Source organism: Boleophthalmus pectinirostris, unplaced genomic scaffold (genome assembly GCF_026225935.1).
Source record: "Boleophthalmus pectinirostris isolate CB_2022bp ecotype Guang Dong unplaced genomic scaffold, ASM2622593v1 HiC_scaffold_9, whole genome shotgun sequence".
NCBI lineage: Eukaryota > Metazoa > Chordata > Actinopteri > Gobiiformes > Gobiidae > Boleophthalmus > Boleophthalmus pectinirostris.
Window position 1 is genome coordinate 27,035,530 of NW_026571541.1, and position 14,664 is coordinate 27,050,193.

At 36.9% G+C, this 14,664-nt stretch overlaps 1 protein-coding gene across 1 annotated transcript in view; it reads right to left on the bottom strand.

The window, feature by feature from the left end:
* Window positions 1–14,664, bottom strand: part of lekr1 (leucine, glutamate and lysine rich 1) — a 169,575-nt gene that overhangs the window by 104,549 nt on the left and 50,362 nt on the right. The gene's annotated exons all lie outside the window — the stretch shown is intronic.

Sequence of the window (14,664 nt, forward strand, 5' to 3'; positions counted from 1 at the left end):
AACGAAGCTGCTTTTAAAACAATTCATTCTTGATCTTCGGACTAAAAGCTTCTGACCACAGGGAAGCAGCTGAAACTCTGAATTTAGTGGAAGTTGTACGTCTTTTAAAATACTCTGGGACATCTTCTGTAAGTGTCTTGAGTACAGGGAGTCCAGGCTGCTCCGAGGACGGACAATCACCTCACTCGCCCATTTAACCCTCTGATTCAGGGAGTTCCTGTTTTTAGCAGAGACGCTCCTAAACCATGAGACCAAGGAAAACGTTAAAACTGATGCCATAAACGTTTTATCGAACAGTGTCATTTTGTTCTTTATACTTTTGTAAAAATGCATAAAGCTCTTCATGGGTTTCGGTTTCCTCTTTATCTGTGATATTTAAAGACTAGTGAAAAGAGATACTATTTTGTTGTGTTTGTTAATTGCTATGGCAACGGAGCTAGATTTTCATTACTCCGAACCCCATGGATACCGGCATATCAATATTCATCTTTCTGTGTTTTGAAAATGCTTGTTTGTGTTGCCATCTCTCCAGGACTAAATGAATGCTCGACACATCCTTGAAATGCTCCAGCTGTGTGCATAATCAAATCAATTAAAACCCACACACAATCGTGACTTTATTCACATCTTTTCCACGGCTTCATTTGAGAGATTTTGAAAATGCCAGTTTGCGTTCCTGTTCTGACCACTAGGAGCAGATCTGAGCTTTGTGCAGAAAAGGGAGAGATGTAAAGCAGCATTTCAAGTCGCAAACCTTTTGAAACTGACTTATTAACTGATGTGGGGACTGTGTGTCTGTTGACATTTCAGTCATCATTAGAAGTGACATAAAAGGCTCCCCATATCAAAGTGTCATCTGTTCTCCCCACTGTGTGCAGACGCATGTGAGCCGGTTTAAAGGCTGTTTTGATCAACGCCAACTGAAGGACATTCAAAGTTAAAAGTCAGTCATTTCCAACCAAAAACTAAATAAAAGCATTAAAATTGCCTCATTGTTTGACATTGAATAATCGTAAAGAGTGTTGAAATTGAAAACTAAAGATACATGGTGGAGTGGAGCGCTGTAATGAGATCAGTCACAGCACTAATCCAGTAATGAAAAGGGAGTGAGTGACACGTAAAGACCTCTGCGTGTATTTTGTTTGCAGTTATCTGGTAACCATGTTGAGGACACCACAACAGTGATTGAGATCATCACAACAGAGCACACCACTCACACCAGTTCAAAGCGGCAGATCAACAATAGTGTTATATTACATGTAACCAAATTAACTCTTCATGCGCCGTTTCTTCCCGTGGAGAAAAGACGGTACGTGCTTCTTCAAAACAGGGACTGGTCTAAAATGTTGTGATCTGTTACAGTGCGTTATTTGAAAACACAATCTTCTTCTTCAATCTGAATGCATCATTTTGTTCCCGCAAACTCAAAACTCATAAAAAATAAAAATGTGTCTGTTTCAAAAAAAGCGAAATTGAAGAAAGATTTCTACAATAAATCTTTGGATTTCGCATCGCAAGCGTACAAACTGTCCACAGAGATGCGTAAGCCAACAACAATATTAATAATAACTAAACGAAAGATCTGTGGAACACCCTGATAAATTGCTCCATCACTACAGACATTTTTCACGCTGGAGTTAAAATAGCATCTTAAGATCTCCGTGTTTATTAGTGGGCAGGGGCAATTTGGATTGTAACATCATTGGCTGTAAATCAGTGTATGATGCATCAAGAAAACCACATTTTATTATTACTTTTTGCTAAATATATGATTATAGAGCAATTACATGATTTAATTATTTGCTGAAATTGTATTTGGGAACACAGAGTACTTTGAGCCAGTGCTTTTAAATCATTTATGGTTCAATGGCAATGCAGAGCACACGTAACAAGAATGAAAACAGATGAGGTCTGACATCCTGGTCTACATACACTACTATTAACCGCTAATAATCATATGACTGTCATTACGCGGCTGTTTATTCTTCTGTCATTCGGGCAGTAAATGTGAATTAAATTTCAAAAGCACTTTCTGTGTTCAGTTTGTGTACTCTGGTTGCTAGGCTACATCAGATTACCAAATACGAGCTTCTGTGGTGTTGTGTGTGTTTGTTTATCATGTTGTTGCCTCGCAGGGAAGAGGAGCCACCATTAGTGCTGAATACAGGTCATCCTTTGCTCCTCAACGTCGCTCCAAGGAGACTGAGTGATACAAGCGCGCACACACAACGCCGCTTTCATGTGGTAATGTGAACTCCTGAGGTTTGGAGCTGACTGCTGACTCCTGAGGCTGCTTGACTCCGTGCAGAGTTGACTTGATATCAGAAGCGAGACTAAAATTTTCACAAGATGAAACAAGATACGAGACTGGGTCCATAATAACGAGACAAGAAAAGATTTTAACATAATTTATCTAATCTAAATATCGATATATCGTATAGTTTAATGTGATGATACAGTAACAATATCGTGGCTGCTGTATCGATATATCGCCAAGAGTATTTTTTGGTATATTTTACCGAGTTATTTTTGTTACAGCTACAGTTTTGCTGCTTGTTTAGAGGAAGGAAACTCGTTTATGCAACACATTTGACATTTTCACTGTTTTTGATGACTAAAATGTTTGTGTTTCATATGAAGTTTGCACAAGAAGTGGTTTAACAAAGACTTTTTAAAGACCTTTTTAAGACCACTTAAATGAAAATTAAGACCAACATTGCACCCAGATCCAATTCGAATAATGACCAACCAACTACAGTACTATATCTAGAATCTAAGAGCCTCTGTGGGTTAAACCGAAACTTCCCCATGATCCATCCAACGTCTTCCTCCTTTCTACTGATGGTTTACTCATTGCTGTCGACGGTGTTGTTTTTTTTCCTCCGTTTAATGTTGCACTGCAGCCTGGTTGAGTTTATAAAAAAAAATATATATATATAGGCTAATGAAATTTAAGACCTTTGTGAAAAAAATAAGACTTGGATAATAAAATTTAAGACTTTTTAAGACCTTAATTTAGGAACATGAAATTTAACACCTTTTTAAGACTTTTAAGACCTCGCGGATACCCTGTTTTAGTATCACAACCATTATTTAACCTTTTTTTTTTAATTGACATATTTCCTATTAAATATTACATAAAAATCACATATTTTTTATTGAACTATATCGAATCGATCTGAAATATATTGTATCGAATCAAAAGCTCGCTGTACTGAGATATGTATCGTATCGTGGCCTATGTATCGTATCGGAAACTTCTTAATGATACCCAGCCTTATTCCTAATATACACATTTCACAGTTCAGTTTCACAATTTTTTATTTATTTCATAGTTTTGCCTCCATTCTAGTCTTTTTGGAGCTGTAAGAGATGTAACTCACCAACACGTAACCCTTTTTTTGTCCAGTCCAAATGTTTTAAAAAAATCTCACAAGATAATGTTTCTCTTGTGAGGCAATTTTGTCTCGCGAGATCTTGTGGCCTGAGTGAAGTTGGCTCCCATCAATCGCAAACCTACACAAAAACTCAAATTTCCACGATCTCAGGCTTTGGAAAATATCTATCAGTTTTTAGTAACTTGCTTTTGATTAATATTTTATATAACAACACATACTTTCTACAGCCTGAGATCATTTATCATCACTAGTTTTGGGGAGTTTTGCTTAAGCCGCTGCCCTCAACTGAGCAGAAATTACATCATATGATTTCCGCAAAAGTAATAATTCATAATTTCAGAAATATACTAGCACAAATAAAAACTGTTACAGCACAAAACAGCACAACACAAACATTTCATATAATTTTCTGTCTGTTTTGAGCACTATTTAACATTTCGAGGAGCTGGATGATGCCATTGGCCAAAAATAAAACTGCTAATATCTTAAGAACCATAATGGCACAAACAAAACTTTTCGTAGCACAAAACAGCGCAAACAAAGCACAAAAGATTGACACCATTTAGGGCCGTTTTAGAGCATTTTTAAGCTTCCTGGGGGGATGACTGACCCTAATCTGACCTAAGAATTGTTAATATCTGAAAAACTAAAGAAGAACAAACGAAAGGTTTTGCAGCAGAAACGAAGCACAAACGATTGACAGCTTTTTGTGTAGGTTTGCTTTCGATGGGGATCCAACTTCACGCAATTGATCTTGTACCATCCCTACTTGACATATGACTCATCTAGTGAAACAAAGAAGGAGATTTGGTGTAGGGATGTATCACTAAAATATCGTGACATTGTATTGTCGAAGGTCTCACAGTCATCTTGTGGACCATCACAATTTACCGAATTACAAGTCTCTTCGCTTAAATGAATAAATATGGTGCAGCCATAACGAAAAAAACAGAGCGAACTACATAGACCATGATCCTTTGCTCTGTTTCAGCGCAGACTACATGAAGAAATAACTGTTATAAGCACTTTAAAATCTTTGGGTTAAGTCTTATCAAGGCATTTTAAAAGGAAAAAGGAGCATATTTTTGTTATCCTCCTCAAAATATTGCAATAAATATCTTACCGTGAGATGTAAATGGTGAAAATACTCTTCCAAGAGATTTGGATATTGTTACGTTCATAATTTGTTGTTCCTACCGGTTGCTATTGGAGACCCCAAATTGCAACCAAATGACAGGACTAATTGAGCGTGAAGTGTTTCCTCGTCACAAATGAACGCTCTTGTATTTTTCATCCATCATCTGTCACCGACGCGCTCCCACCTGCACTCTGTCTTATCGCGCATTTTTTACGATTCATTCTTCAAAACTGCCAAGACTCATTTCAGTTATTGCAATTGCAGTGATGATAAACATGTGAACAATGCAGAATACTGGAGGATGTAATCTTGGCTGAACAGTTTAGCATGTCCTTCCTCACAGCAAGAAGGTCCCGTGATCCATTTTGCATGTTCTCCTTGTGTTAGATGCAGTTTTAATTCATTCTTGATGGGGTAATCTTAACACTAGGTACTCCTGATCAACATCTGTTCTGGAGAAGGGTTTTCTGGCATTGAATTATGGCTGAGGCAGTCTATACGGGGCATTACAGTAACCAAAACTGCTCTAGATGCTTCATGAGAGTTGCAGCAAAAAGGTCAATCTATGTTAAACAAAGGTGTGCAGTTTTTAAGAGCACAGAAAAAAGTTAAAGAAAAAACATTGCATGGATGGTAGAGATTCTATAGTTGAAGAACGTCCAGGTTACATAAGCAATTGATGAATGAGTACGTTCAGAGTGCATTATCATAACGTTTTTCAGGTATTTGAACTCTCTGCTACATGAATGGCTTTTAAGGGCAAACCTTAAGCGCTCCCAACTGTCACTAATCCCATACGACTGGTCCAGCTGGCCGTGTTACAGGTACAATCCTACTGCGCTGAGACTTTACATCCTGATTCTGTGCAAGGAAAAAAAAGATGATCTGAAGAAACACTTTATTAAAGATGTGTTTTGTAACTTTTCCTCTTGTCTCCATGAAGATGTTATTGTGTTGTCTGTAGTGTCTCACTGTTGGGATTAAACATACAGCATGTATAGGCTTGTAAATGCATGTTTAAGTAGGGGAGTGCAAAAATATCAAAATATCGCTATATCATATCGTTTAATGTGATGATATAGTATTGATATCGTGAGCTGATGTATCGATATACTGCCGAATATATTTTTTGTCTCCATGATGTTATTGTGTTGTCTGTAATGTCCCACTGTTGGGATTAAACATACAGCATTTATAGGCTTGTAAACACATGTATAAGTAGAGGCAAAAATATCGAAATATATAGGTATATACGGTATTGTTTAATGTGATGATATAATATCGATATCGTCTGCTGCTGTATCGATGTATCGCCGAGAATATTTTTTGGTATGTTTTACTAAATTATTTTGTTACATTGCTACAGTTTTGTTGCTTGTTCAGAGGAAGAAAACTCGTTTATGCAACATATTTGCCATTTTCACTGTTTTCAGGCTGTTTGCCTGACGAAGGTCTAGTCCCGAAACATTGCACGGTTTAAATAAATAAATAAAATAAATAAATCTCACAGTTTGCAAGTAAGACAGTGTGTGGGATTTTTCTCTATGTTCTTGGACTGTTTTGAGGATTAAAATGGGCGTATTTCATATGAACTTTGCACAAGAAATGGTTTAACAAAGACTTTTAGTATCAGCCACGATTTAGCCTTTATTTTTTATTGAATTATATCGAATTGCCTTGAAATATATCGTACTGAATCAAAAGTGCACTATATAGAGATATGTATCGTATCGTGGCCTATGTATCGTATCGGCAACTTCTTAATGATACTCAGCCCTATGTATAAGCTTTCTGCAAGAAGATTCCACACATTAGTTAGATGCACAGAGTCAAGCAGAGGAAACATTAGCAGTATTTATAGTCTGTGTGGCCCATGAGGCTGCAGACAGCAGAAAATCAAAACTAGCTTCGAGGGAATCCCACTCAATTCTACGCAGACTGTTTGCGTAGTTACAATTTTTTTTCCAAGACACCAACGTGGAAATTCTAGTCTGTGCAGACTCAGTGCGAAGGGGCGGGCCAGTGAAAATGGAAATTGGCCCACGCAGACCTGTCACATCAAAAATAAATCAAGCTTAACTGTACTGTGTCTCCCCGCTCTACAGATCTGACCTGTAACTTTGCCTGGTGTCAGGACCTACTTGCTGTATCTCCATTAAATTAGGGCTGAGGTTAATCATTAAAAAGTTGCTGATAAGATACATACCTCGATGCATAGGCCACGATACGATACATATCTCGATACAGTGCACTTTAGATTTGATACGATATATTTCAAAACGATTCAATTTGGTTTAGTAAAAAATAAAGGCTAAATCATGGCTGTGATACTAAAAGTCTTAGTTAAACCAATTCTTGTGCAAAGTTCATATGAAACTCGCTCATTTTAATCCTCAAAAAAGTGAAAATGTGAAATGTGTTGCATAAAATAGTTTCCTTCCTCTAAAAAAACAAACAAAACTGTAGCTCTGTAATAAAATAATTGAGTAAAATATGCCAAAAAATACAGTATCATCACATTAAATGACATGATATATCGATATTTTGATATTTTTGCACACCCCTAATGGTAATAATTCAGTTTATTGCGATACTGTGGAACATTCAAAGCAAAAAGAAAATGCCTACGGGGACAAGCAGGTGGTGTAACCTTCACCAGACAAGTTACTCAATAATTATATCTGACTTTAGACATTGCCTTGTGAAGATAGACGTAAACACAGTCATATTATGCTCTGCTACGATGACACACGTTAATATAGATCAACACAAAATATGCAGTATAATATTTTTACCATGTTCACAGCTCTAGACATCAGCATTGCGTAAGTTACATCTGTCAAAAGTGCTCGACAGTTTGGAGCAGCTGCAGAGTGGATGTTTCAAACATGTTGTTGCCAGTGGTGATCTTTTTCCCTGACATGCACCGCAGTCACCGCCTGCGAAAAATTAAAAGGCAACTCATAATGAATCAGCTCCCAGACATTTAGCCTCTAGCATTTTCTAAGAATTTTCTATCAACAACCGCGTGCGTAGCATATACATCAATATAATTATGGCCTTCAGGATGGCTGCGAGATAGAAAGTAAAGGGCTTAGATGTTTGGAATTTTAATACTGAAAAAAATAATGTAATATTTGCAACAGGATATTGACGGTTTTGGTTAAGCAGGTGTTTATTTTCCTAGGTTTTCGAGAGCTATGAATGCCCCATAAGGCTCTAATTTGATTCTATTGGTTGGTTTCAATGACCAGCACAGATTCTGACGGGCGCGGTTCACATCAAAGTGGCATGCATATCACTGGGGATGACTTTACCAAGAATCACACCTGGTTTAGATTCACCAGCGCATATGGAAATGGCCAGGATGGGACTCGAAATGTGCAACTATTTTACTTTCCTGCCTAACCCACCAAGTGTTTAAATCATCTCCTTATGTACACTCATTTGCATGTTTAATATGATGGTAAAACGTCATTCGAGGAGAAAAAGGCAGATTAAATGTTTCCATGCTTTGGAGTCGTAAGAGGATAGTTTAAAAGCTGCATTGGAAACTTTGGAACGCTGTGACATGGGCAAATACCTGGAACACTATAGGGGCACTTTTTTACTGACATTAAGCCTTTTTCTGGTATTTTAGGTATAATCTGCGATCACCTGTAGATGATTATTTTAGATTTGTTTACTTTTCATTTGCAATATTGATCTAATGGGGCTCAGGCTTGTAATTACCACTCCACATACAAGTTAATCTGAGACATAAGTGGCAAAAAGCAATATCTAGGTAAGTTAGAGTCAACTTGTCAAGTAAAATTATCTACTAATGGTATAAAAGTAAGTTTTTTATTCAAGCAACAATCAGTTTTATTTCTTATTTTAAGTGCAGAAAGTTGTTATTCTTATCTTAAGTGTAGCAAGATGTAGTTTCATATTTTAAGTACAAAAAGTCTTGGCAATTTATAAAAGGAAAAAGGAAAAATATAATGACAACTAGATGAAGAAACCGGGACATTTTCTCAGTTTTCTCAAGAGTTTGTCAGAGCCCAAACGAAGTCATCATCCGCATCTTTCCAAAGGTTTTTCTGGTTTTGTGGCATAAGGGTGAATAGAGCCCATTTTACTTGTCAAGTGAAATTCTCTCAAATCACGGTGAAACTTTCTTAATTCAGGTAATAACTCGGCCAGATTTAAGTTTTTGTAGTGTATTAAAACTATGCAAATTACAGCAAAATGTAGATCTGAGAAGTTACCAAACACATGAACGATGCAAACATTTATACAGGTTACAAAATTCTGTAAATTAATTTGATGCTTTTATTACTATTATTACTATTATTTATTATTATTATTACACATGGGATAGAGAAAAGGGTCATTTTGATTCCTTTGTATGTCGAGTACATGTGAAGAAATTGACAATAAAGCTAACTTTGAACTTTGAACTTTAATACGTTTCAGACATTTGTTTAGCTTTTACATTTCCTCAGCCTTCAGGTTTGTATTAGTCATATTGTTTACATACAGTGGGACGCTCTGAGGTCGGAAATCTTACCTCCCAGTTGTCTGGAATGCAGAATAAAAACAACTTAATACAAACGGTCCATTGACTTAAAACTGCAGAGCTGATTCATGCCTGCTCCTTTATGCTGTGTTACTGTAAACGTCATCACTACAAAGCGGTGCACAGCTGGATCACGCTTAGGCCCTATTCACAGTAGCAAGCCGACAATCTTTTTAAAGGTACACTGTGTAATTTTTCTGGTGGAGGGTCCGTCAACTGCTTGTTTCTATGGATATGTCATTGCTATGTCTCTGTCTGACATTAAACAGCTTTACTTTACATTTATTCAATTACCGGTGGATTTACAGCTCAAAAATACCCAGAGAAAACTAACATTCTGACTGTGAGCGGGGTCGCCTTTCCACAGCTCTGACCTGTAACTTGGCCTGATTTGATCTCCAAGGAAAGCAATAACATCTCCATGGAAAAAAGCATTTGAAGGACCCTGCATCACAAAAGTTACACAATGCACCTTTAATACTTGCGTAAGTTTTTGATAAAAATGTTATCGTGCAAAGTAAAGAGCCATGCGTGTGGATAGGCTGTATCAGAGCAATGGCACTTCCAATGAAGGACAATAAAGATTACTCGAACATGAATCATCTTGAACTGAGCTGATGATAAAGTAACACCATTATATCATGGTTAAAGGTCGATTTTGCGTTATATGTGTGCAGCTGTTAACTTGAAAATTACCACTGCATGACATCACAAGGTGGAGAGCAGCATTCTGAGCTTTGGAGATGTAGACAGACTAATAATAAAGGTTTACTCAAACAAATGTGAATGAAAAAAACTAAACAAAACAACTCCAGGTATGTTTCTAGTAGGGATGTAACGAAATCCAAATCTCTCGGTACGATATTTTCACAATATGCATCTCATGATATTTATTGCAATATTTTGGAGAGGCTACTTTTTTGCTTTTGAAATACTTTGACAAGAGTTTGGTGTGAATTGTTACCATCATAATCCCAAGTATTCAAGTAAAAAACATATTTCTTCATGTTGTCTGCACTGAAATGAATCATGGGATATGTAGTTCTCTATGTTTATTATCTTTTGCTATTATAAAACAATTTAATACAAAACATTTAAGCAAAGGAACTTGTAATTCGATATATTGTGACAGCCCACGATATTATTGTGAGACTTTTTACGATACGATACCACGGTATTTCAGTTATTGTTACATCCCTAGTTTCTAGTGAAGTAACAAGATTATAATATGTCTTAAAGCTCTTTCCATTTTGTGTAATAAAGGGATGCTCCTCCAGAACAAACAACAAACCAGTATTAATCCACTGTACTGTCCTCGCCCAGCTAAGTCATAATAAGCCATGCAATCAAACACATAATCACAGTAGTTATATGTTATATAAGACATTCTACAAACTCTTTTACTTCTCTGACCTTGAAAAGTTTACATTTCCCTGTTATCTGTAACCTGCCCAGAATCCACAGTAGCTGTCTATTGACTCCTGCAGGCCTTTCCTCTCTATTAAATCCAAACAACTCGAGCTCATCCTTGTCGGGACACGTCTCACGGGTGACATTTTAAAAGCAGGTTTTATTGCACCCTGCGTTTCTTCATCCGTCTTCTCTCGCCTTCTACTGTCACAGATCCCGACAGAAGCCATACTTTCTGACACGTGACATTTTCATCGGCTTTCATTAGCATCCCAGCGTCTGACCTGTTCTTCTAACCACAAAATTCAATCAACTTGTCAACACGTCAAACCACAAGACGCTAAAAAGAGGAGGCGGAGAAGATGGAGATTGGAGAAATCACAAAACAAGAAATCTCTTAAATTGTGTTACATAAGTCTGTCGGTCATGGGCATAAAAACAGCTAAAGCGATTCAGCGCCGACTCCCACACATGCTACCTCACCTGGCTTTTCATCGTTTTGAAGGCTGCCTGGTGGAAAAGTGAAGCAGTTCTCTGTCAAATCAGAAGTGTAATGTTCTGAAACGAGTGGGAAGAGAACAAGGGTAGGTGGCCAAGCGAAGTTATGTGAATGTGTTAAGAAGTGTACTAGCTTGTAAAATTATGAAAATTGAGTCAGTTCTTTGCTTTCTTCTTCTTTTTGCACAAGGGTTACGAGTATTGAAATGCATCACAGTTTGATGGAACAATTTAAGGCCCATATGTAGGTTTTTATCTACAACTGGTTAAGGGTTTGAATAAATTAGGGTTGTCAAAAGTATCAAAAATCAGATACTTATCGATTACTACTACTTTGAGCGGTATCGATACAAAAAAGTCACATTTAAAGGAAACATACCCTGGACAATTGAGGGATCACAGCACATGGTAATATAAACTGTAATATAAAAGAAAATACTGTTCTTTAATGTTGAAAGAGTATCAGATAAACACTGTTGGGCAAGTTACTTCAAAACTGTAATGTGTTATTTATGACTTGTTAATGTCATTTCAAAGCAGTTTGTTACATTACAATATTACTGCATTTAAAACGTAAGATATTACACGACTATTACAGTACTTTTAAGTTACTCTCACCAAAATAACTACAATGATGCTGAACTTTTGCGCCATATATGGACTGAAGCAGGACTAAATCAGGCCTAAACCAGGACTAAACCAGGACTAAACCCGGTCTAAACCAGGACTAAACCAGGTCTAAACCAGGACAAAACCAGTAGTAAACCAGGTCTAAACCAGGTCTAAACCCAGTCTAAACCAGGACTAAACCTTGACTGAACCAAGGACTAAACCAGGACTAAACCCGGTCTAAATCAGGACTAAACCAGGACTAAACTAGGTCTAAACCCGGTCTAAACCAGGACTAAACCAGGACTAAACCCAGTCTAAATCAGGACTAAACCAGGACTAAACCAGGTCTAAACCCGGTCTAAACCAGGACTAATCTTGGACTAGGACTTGGAATCTAGGACCGCCCGAGAGAACCCTGAGCCCGTGGAGCAGGGTGTCTGCAAAGCGCGATCGGGCGTCGGCTGTGTTTAGCCCCGTGGAGCGTGGAGTTCCTTTCGCCCGCGGTTACCCGACGGTCTACACAGGCGCACCTATGGGCCCGTCCTGACATTCGAAACTGTAACGATGGCGTTTCACCACTGCTGATATTGTGGTGATTTTAGTGAATTTGTATGAAGAAAAACAAAAAACCCACCACTTCAAACCAGGTTAAAAATGCAATATAAAGCACGTTACTGACATTTGTATTGAGTAAAATATTACCTTTTTTCCCTCTAATGCCTTACATTATTGCGTTACAGTAAAAAGCAATGCATTACAGTAATTCGATACTTTTATAACACATTACTCCCAACACTGCAGATAAAGCAGGAGAAAATGGATGAAAAATAGAGTGTTTTCTGTTTGAGAGAAGAACCCAGCCTAAGTATGCAGGATTTATGTGTTAAACATGTGTGAATGAAACAAAACAAAATACCGGGTATGTTTTTGATGAGGAAACCTTACAACATAGATCAGAAAATAAAGTAATATGGGCTCTTAAAAGTCAAAAATCAAACACATTTTTACACATTTGCTAATCCTCATTTCCAACACCCTTACGCAACATGAAATCTTCTTGATGTGAGGTGAGATTACTGGCTACTCGAGCAACGTGGCCAGGTTGGAACAAAATAAGCAGGAACAAAATAAGTAAATAAAGAAAGCCTAATGGAAACAAGGGGCAGAACAGTGTACAGTGGAGTAGAGTGGGGGCTTTGATGTACATCCGTGTTTATAATATACATACTGTAGCTTTACATGCCTCGCATATATCCTGACTCTGGCACTGGGACCTCTGCACGACCCCTGAACTCATGACCCATGTGCTGCCTTGTGGTTGCAGAGTATGTTGCATGTTATGAGCAACAATAATAGTGTGTGTGAGATTATCTGATTAGAATGTACTTTAATCCATACACTATCATACACATAACATCACTGCACATGACCTGTCAAGTGTCTTTCCGTGTAATCCATATCCATAATGATATCGTAATTACCACGCCGGTCAAAAGGTCAACAGAAGTCCAGCTCGCTCCAGTATAAATATGTCTACATCTCTTGTATCCAGGCCCGTTGACAGAAATTTGAGGGCCCGGGGCAAGAAGCCGCTCATGGGCCCCCCTCTAATATAGAGGAGAAGGGTCAAATTCTGGGCCCCTAAAACACTAGGGCCCAGGACAACACACCCCTTTGTCCTCCCGTCTACTGCCCTGCTTGTACCGATACTCCGGCTCCAGACCTGGAAATGGGTCAAACAAGTAGAACAAATTTCAGTTCACTTATCTCGCCAGCCATCTCGGCTGCACAGTGAACCACAATCACATTTTATTCTCTGGCTTTTAACACCGTGTGAGTTGTGTGGTCCGCTGTGTCTTTTATTCATTTATTTATTTATTGTTTTCACCTATTTTATATTTTTAATACTGCTTTTATGTAATAATGTTATTATTTTAGTTCATTGATTTTATTATTATTATTTTATTTATACATTCTATTAGTTTCCTCTTGGTTGGAACATAATTCTGATTTATTATTATTATTATTATTATTATTATTATTATTATTATTTATTATTATTATTATTTTATTATTATTTATTTATTTATTTATTGTTTTAACCTATTACATTTTTTTAATACTGCTTTTATATATTGATATTATTATTTTTGTTCATTTATTTTATTATTATTATTATTATTTTATTTATACATTCTATTAGTTTCTTCTTGGTTGGAACATAATTCTGATGTATTATATTATTATTATTATTATTATTAATAATAATAATTTGTATTTATTTATTTATTGAAAACCCTTCTTTATAAAATGTGCTATAAAGTTGGATTGGATTAAGTCAATGCGCATATAAAACTGCAAAGACATTTATATTTAAATATTTATTTAGCAAATAATGTAAATGTTACAGTATTGATTCATTTACAATGACCAGACGCTGAGGATGTTCTACATGCATGTGTATTGGCGGAATGTTCACCAGTTGCCATAGAGACACAATGCGCACATTTGCAAATACTGTCAAATAAGATCGTTTGAAAACTCAAGAAGATAAAACTAAATGGATTTAAACAACTTTTATTTTTTCTTTCCTTGCAGGAGCCTGTGATCAATACGAGCATTAATGGTGTTTGATTTTCAACAGTGACTGTAATGTTATTTGAGACAGACTTGTTTAACAGAACAAAATCAGCTCACCTGTTGCAGTTTTAATTCTGTTTCGTTTTGGTCAGATTGTGTTAAATGTGTTAAAGCTCAGACTAAACAAGCCTTAGACAGAGCAGTTCTTACAGTTATCATCCCACCCCCATGACATCAGCTGCAAAGTATCAATAGGGACATAGATTTCTAACCCCATAGTTTAAACCTCTACAAACCTGTAGTGAAATGCATGGGATTTATGCAGTAGTTATCAGCTAATAATTCTGGATGCGTGTAAAGCCAGGCAACGTTATCTATCACGAGATTTAAAAAAGTGCATAAATGTCATAAACAGCGCCTCAGTGCCCTTTCAAAATGCATTTCAAACACTTTCTATAAAATATGGC